Source organism: Girardinichthys multiradiatus, chromosome Y (assembly GCF_021462225.1).
Source record: "Girardinichthys multiradiatus isolate DD_20200921_A chromosome Y, DD_fGirMul_XY1, whole genome shotgun sequence".
NCBI classification, from domain to species: Eukaryota; Metazoa; Chordata; class Actinopteri; order Cyprinodontiformes; family Goodeidae; genus Girardinichthys; species Girardinichthys multiradiatus.
This window is the reverse complement of record NC_061818.1, coordinates 4,064,121-4,071,497: the sequence shown is the minus strand read 5'-3', so window position 1 is coordinate 4,071,497 and position 7,377 is coordinate 4,064,121. Positions and strand designations below refer to the sequence as shown.

Genomic DNA, 7,377 nt, shown 5'->3' with positions numbered 1-7,377 from the left:
AACATCAGTTTTTTTAAATCATGAAATAGGTGGTTTGTTAAAGAACGTCGTCTCTTAAGGTAAATCAAGAAGACACACTGGCAAATCACAGGACTTCAACAGATGTAAGCTGCTGTGCGTCTACTTTTAACACGAGGCTCAAAAGTTGCCTTTTTGTTTTTCACATATATGCCGGTTATGCTATGCTATCTCTACAGCTATGCTGCTATAGGCTTAGGGCACCCAAGGACATACAGATCACTTTTCCCCACTCACTTTCTCCTACGACTCTCCATTCATATTTTCGATTATGGTTAATGATATGTTTTCCGGAGTTGATCAGGATATTATGCTATTATTATTCGCTGATAATGGGACTTTATGGAGAAGGGGAAAAAAATGTAACATTAGTGTATGAAAAAATACAAAATGCTATTAAATCTGTTGAGAATTGGGCTTATACTTGGGGGGTAAAATTCTCAGTAGATAAAACTAAAACAGTTGTATTTAGTAGAAAGAAGGTTGAACAAATTGATTTAAAAATGTATGAAGAAAAAATAGAAAAAGTAAGTAACTTTAGATTTCTTGGAATATTATTTGATTAAAAACTGCTATGGGGTGACCATATAAGATATATTGAGGGAAATTGTAAGAAAATTGTGAATATAATGAGGTGCTTAACAGGATCAGATTGGGGGGCTGTTAAAACTGTTCTAAAAACAATATATATCGCTCTGATAAGATCAATATTAGATTATGGATCTGTATTATATAAACAGGCTGCAAAAACAATGACACATAAATTAGACATAATTCAGAATCAAGCGCTGAGATTATGCTGTGGGGCTATGAGAACCTCTCCAAATTTGGCTGTACAGGTGGAAATGGGAGAGCTCCCTTTGCGTCTAAGATATAAAAAAGTTTACAATGAATTATTGGGCAAATTTGCAAGGACATAGGGTAGAAAGACATCCAGCATTTAAAACTTTACAGCCGTGCTGGGAAAGTGGAAATGCAAAAATAGACTGTTTTGCTTGGGCAGCAAACAAATGTGGTAGGGAAATGGGATTACAAGGGAAGAGATTTAGCACAGCTATTCAGTTACACCTTATTGGTTGTTTCCTAGCATTAATGTTGATCTAGATATCCATAAAGAAATGCATATTTATAAGGATAAGAGGAATTGGATAGATGTTGTACATCATACAATTAAGAACACATACAGATACCATCTGGTAATATACAGATGGTTCTAAGGATTCAGATTCAGGTAAAACAGGATTTGCATATTTTATTCCTGAGTTAAACATATCTTTGAAACAAAGAACATCAAATCATTTAGCTGTCTTTACAGTTGAAATGATTGCAATTCTAATGGCGTTACAATGGGTAGAACAAAACAGAATAGAAAGAGTTCTTATCTGCTCAGATTCACTGTTCTTGATGTCAATTATGGGTTTCTCATCCAAAAGCTATATAGATTGAGTATATGAAATTTATGAAATTTTATTTAGACTTATACAATTTCATTTAATAGTTAAGTTCATGTGGATTCATCCTCATAAAGAAATAGAAATTAATGAAGTTACAAATTGTTTAGCCAATCAGTCTTTAAGTCAAGATAGAGTTATGGAAATTGCATATAGTGAATCTGAAATAAAATCTGTTATTAAGAACAAAGTAAAATCAGAATGGCAGCGGCTTTGGGAGGAGGGAACCAAAGGGCGACATCTATTTCAAATACAAAAATCTGTAGTTAAAATGGAAGTAATTGGAGAATATCGGAAAGAACAGGCAGTGATAACAAGATTACAATTAGGACATACAAGATTAAATAAAACATTACACATGTTGGGTAAACATCCAACAGGCAGATGTGATTGTGGAATGGATTTGGAAACAGTAGAGCATGTTCTAATTCAGTGTGAAAAATATAGGGTGAGGAGAGAAAAATTAAAGTACTAGCTAAACATGAAATGATAGAGTATTTATAAGATTTTTAAGACAAACGGGATTATTTGCAAGAATATAAAATAGCTCGGTTAGATACTCTGGCCCACATTCTAGCATTGTAGATAATGCATCTAAACGTTTGATGACACCCGCCAAAAAATCTCAAAAAGAAGAAGAAGTAGAATCAGCACAGAAGATATGAAAGAGAGAACTGAGGCTTACTTTTGCACTTTCTACTATGTCTCACTGGCACCAGGAGATATTTTTCTGGTTTATTGAGCAACACTTTTTTCTGTCTACATGTAGAACAGGCTGCTGCAATGAGATGCAATGTGTTGATCTGACGAACTTTTAATGTGTTCAGCTACGTTAGGATTTAATGCTTTTATTTTGACTGAAGTAAATGACCAGATATCATGATGCAAATCCAGCTAGAAGCTCACAGAGAATGTTGCTACTGTTTTCTATCACAGACAGATCATGTAACTTTACCTGTAGCTCAGGTGAAAGTCCCTCTGCTCTCTATTCCTTATCATGACCCTGGTGATGCTCATTAGAGTGAACCTCCACTTCATGTCTTGCTGGGTGAATCAGTGATTAGCTGTAACTTACAATTAGCCCATTCTAAATCAGCATTCAAGTTTTACCGCTTTCTTCTCCTGGGTTATCCCGCTCTGTTCCCGTTCCTGTTCCTGCACACACGCATCAGTCTCTCACTCCCCAGTTGGCTCCGCGGTTGTTCTGAAATGAGCCCTGTTCGAGGCGCTCAGTGTAACTTTTCAGGTAATGAACGAGGCAGGTCAACAGGCCTGGAGTGAACTGCTATTATGGACTTCACCAGAATGCAGAAAGGAGTCCGTCTCTGCCTGTGTGCATAGTTGTATTTTTTGTCTTCTCCTTTTAACTCATTGGCAGGTTAGGTGGAGTGGGAGGTGATTATATGGAACACAATTGATTGTTTTTAAATGAAAATGTGAAGTCCAAATACCATTTTGTGGCTGCATCTTTTTAATACTTTTCTTCTATCAAGAAGTCCGGGGCTATTCAGAAAACATCCAGGGCTTCAACCCCGGACGCCCAGGTGTAACGACGCGCCAGGTTGGCAGTAATAGTTAGCTAAACTTACTCGATGACATGACTATGCAGCGTCACCGGGTCTGGGTAACAGAGAAGAAAAAAAAAAGAGGAAGAACAAAGTTATTGGTACCAATCACTGCAGATGCATGGCCCTGTCCCAATACCCACACTATACCCTACGCCCCTCTATGAAGTGTGCACTTTGTAAAAGTGCACGTAAGGGCTCGAGTGACCAGGTTACAAGCGTTCAAAATTGCAGAAATGAGACACTAGGAGTTACGTCATCATCTTGCACCTCTGCGTGGTAACTACGATATCAAAAATGGCGAGAGCCGTCGCAGTTTTTGCATTTTTGCTGCTAAAAATGATTTTAAAACTACAACAAATAATTATTTTGAGGAGAAGAAAGCGCAGGTACCGAAGGAGGTTTATACAGCAGACTCTTTCTCACAAATTCGATCAGCCTGGTAGCCAGTCTTCATTGATTGCACATTGCACCAGTAAGAGCAGATTGTGAAGGTTCAATTAGCAGGGTAAGAGCACAGTTTTGCTCAAAATGTTGAAATGCACACAACATTATGGGTGACATACCAGAGTTCAAGAGGACAAATTGTTGGTGCACGTCTTGCTGGCGCATCTGTGACCAAGACAGCAAGTCTTTGTGATGTATCAAGAGCCATGGTATCCAGGGAAATGTCAGCATACCACCAAGAAGGACGAACCACATCCAACAGGATTAACTGTGGATGCAAGAGGAAGCTGTCCGAAAGGGATGTTCGGGTGCTAACCCGGATTGTATCCAAAAAACATAAAACCAAAGCTGCCCAAACCACGGCAGAATTAAATGTGCACCTCAACTCTCCTGTTTCCACCAGAACTGTCCGTCGGGAGCTCTACAGGGTCAATATACACGGCCGGGCTGCTATAGCCAAACCTTTGGTCACTCATGCCAATGCCAAACGTCGGTTTCATTGGTGCAAGGGGCGCAAATCATGGGCTGTGGACAATGTGAAACATGTATTGTTCTCTGATGAGTCCACCTTTACTGTTTTCCCCACATCCGAGAGAGTTACGGTGTGGAGAAGCCCCAAAGAAGCGTACCATGCCCAGAGTGAAGCATGGGGGTGGATCAGTGATGGTTTGGGCTGCCATATCATGGCATTCCCTTGGCCCAATACTTGTGCTAGATGGGCGCGTCACTGCCAAGGACTACCGAACCATTCTTGAGGACCATGTGCATCCAATGGTTCAAACATTGTATCCTAAAGGCGGTGCCGTGTATCAGGATGACAATGCACCAATACACACAGCAAGACTGGTGAAAGATTGGTTTGATGAACATGAAAGTGAAGTTGAACATCTCCCATGGCCTGCCCAGTCACCAGATCTAAATATTATTGAGCCACTTTGGGGTGTTTTGGCGGAGCGAGTCAGGAAACGTTTTCCTCCACCAGTATCACGTAGTGACCTGGCCACTATTCTGCAAGAATGGCTTAAAATCCCTCTGACCACTGTGCAGGACTTGTATATTTCATTCCCAAGATGAATTGACGCTGTATTGGCCGCAAAAGGAGGCCCTACACCATACTAATAAATTATTGTGGTCTAAAACCAGGTGTTTCTGTTTCATTGTCCAACCCCTGTATAGAGAGAGAGAGTGAAATATACTGCTATATATTTATATATAAAGATACAGATATAATATACAGATATATTTATATATATTTAGATATATATATATCTATATATAGATATATGTATAGATATATCTACATAAATAGATATATAGATAAATAGATATATATACAGGTCCTTCTCAAAATATTAGCATATTGTGATGAAGTTCATTATTTTCCATAATGTCATGATGAAAATTTAACATTCATATATTTTAGATTCATTGCACACTAACTGAAATATTTCATGTCTTTTATTGTCTTAATACGGATGATTTTCCTATCTCACAAAATTTGCATATTTCATCCGACCAATAAAAGAAAAGTGTTTTTAATACAAAAAACGTCAACCTTCAAATAATCATGTACAGTTATGCACTAAATACTTGGTCGGGAATCCTTTTGCAGAAATGACTGCTTCAATGCGGCGTGGCATGGAGGCAATCAGCCTGTGGCACTGCTGAGGTCTTTTGGAGGCCCAGGATGCTTCGATAGCGGCCTTTAGCTCATCTAGAGTGTTGGGTGTTGAGTCTCTCAACGTTCTCTTCACAATATCCCACAGATTCTCTATGGGGTTCAGGTCAGGAGAGTTGGCAGGCCAATTGAGCATAGTAATACCATGGTCAGTAAACCATTTACCAGTGGTTTTGGCACTGTGAGCAGGTGCCAGGTCATGCTGAAAAATGAAATCTTCATCTCCATAAATCTTTTCAGCAGATGGAAGCATGAAGTGCTCCAAAATCTCCTGATAGCTAGCTGCATTGACCCTGCCCTTGATAAAACAGAGTGGACCAACACCAGCAGCTGACACGGCACCCCAGACCATCACTGACTGTGGGTACTTGACACTGGACGTCTGGCATTTTGGCATTTCCTTCTCCCCAGTCTTCCTCCAGAGTCTGGCACCTTGATTTCCGAATGACATGCAGAATTTGCTTTCATCCGAAAAAAGTACTTTGGACCACTGAGCAACAGTCCAGTGCTGCTTCTCTGTAGCCCAGGTCAGGCGCTTCTGCTGTTGTTTCTGGTTCAAAAGTGGCTTGACCTGGGGAATGCGGCACCTGTAGCCCATTTCCTGCACACGCCTGTGCACGGTGGCTCTGGATGTTTCCACTCCAGACTCAGTCCACTGCTTCCGCAGGTCCCCCAAGGTCTGGAATTGGCCCTTCTCCACAATCTTCCTAAGGGTCCGGTCACCTCTTCTCGTTGTGCAGCGTTTTCTGCCACACTTTTTCCTTCCCACAGACTTCCCATTGAGGTGCCTTGATACAGCACTCTGGGAACAGCCTATTCGTTCAGAAATTTCTTCCTGTGTCTTACCCTCTTGCTTGAGGGTGTCAATAGTGGCCTTCTGGACAGCAGTCAGGTCGGCAGTCTTACCCATGATTGGGGTTTTGAGTGATGAACCAGGCTGGGAGTTTTAAAGGCCTCAGGAATCTTTTGCAGGTGTTTAGAGTTAACCCGTTGATTCAGATGATTAGGTTCATAGCTCGTTTAGAGACCCTTTTAATGATATATGCTAATTTTGTGAGATAGGAATTTTGGGTTTTCATGAGCTGTATGCCAAAATCATCCATTTAAGACAATAAAAGACCTGAAATATTTCAGTTAGTGTGCATTAAACCTAAATATATGAATGTTAAATTTTCATCATGACATTATGGAAAATAATGAACTTCATCACAATATGCTAATATTTTGAGAAGGACCTGTATATATATCTTGTTGGCTTGTGGTCGAAAGTATAGGCAGTTCTGATTCTGATTTGATGGTTTATTGTGGATAAATACTCCCAACTAACTTATTTAAGCCATATATTTTTAATTACAGGTATTGATTTAATATTTTATTTTCATATATTTCAGGCTAAAGGACTGCTGAGGTACACCAGACTGAACTCCACCATGCCAGTTTGCAGTGCAGACTACAAAGTTTTGACACCCTAACTCTGTGTATTTGGATGTTGATCAAGATCTCAGACCAGACTTCCGCCTTACAAGGGATTCAATGAATGGTTTGATGATGGTTCTGAAAAGAGATCAAGATCATGGCTGGGGGTATCCACTGGAGATTTTGGTCTTTGTGTATTGGCTTGCACATGGAATATCATACAGAGTTGCAGCCCGAGCATTCTCTGTGCCAAAGTCAACAGTCTGCCGGGTTGTGCACCAAATTGCACAAGCAATAAAGGAAAATGCACACAAAGTCATCTGTTATCCAAAACAGGAGGAGTTAGAGGACATTGGGGAGGGATTTGCACGTTTAGCCCGCCACAAAGCTTTTCACAAAGCTGTTGGTGCAGTGGACGGCTGTCTTATTCGAATTAAGCCCCCAAATCAAAACAAAGACGACTACTTTAGTTATAAGCATTTCTACTCCATTCACATGCAAGCTATTTGTGACTCCAGCGCACGATTTCTGAACATTTTCATTGGGTTTCCTGGCTCTGTCCATGACACTCGTGTTCTTAAAAACAGCCTTGTCTATGTGAATGCTGAATACCCACCACCTGGCTACTTTATTCTGGGTGATGGCAGATATCCTGCATTCAGTGGCCCATAGCCATCATCACCCCTTACAAACAGCCACTTCAGAGCCGGGTTGAAGAAAGATTCAACCACTGCCATGCACGTGCACGTTCCGTTATAGAACAAGCTTTTGGCATGATGAAAGCTCGCTGGCACACAACCAT

The 7,377-nt window shown here is 40.4% G+C and overlaps 1 long non-coding RNA gene across 1 annotated transcript; it reads left to right on the top strand.

Moving 5' to 3' along the window:
* The first annotated feature begins 8 nt into the window (after positions 1-8).
* On the top strand, positions 9-7,159 carry LOC124864836. The gene is made up of 2 exons (XR_007037372.1): positions 9-104; positions 6,551-7,159. It is a non-coding gene; the product is annotated as an uncharacterized LOC124864836 (long non-coding RNA).
* Positions 7,160-7,377: the final 218 nt, after the last annotated feature.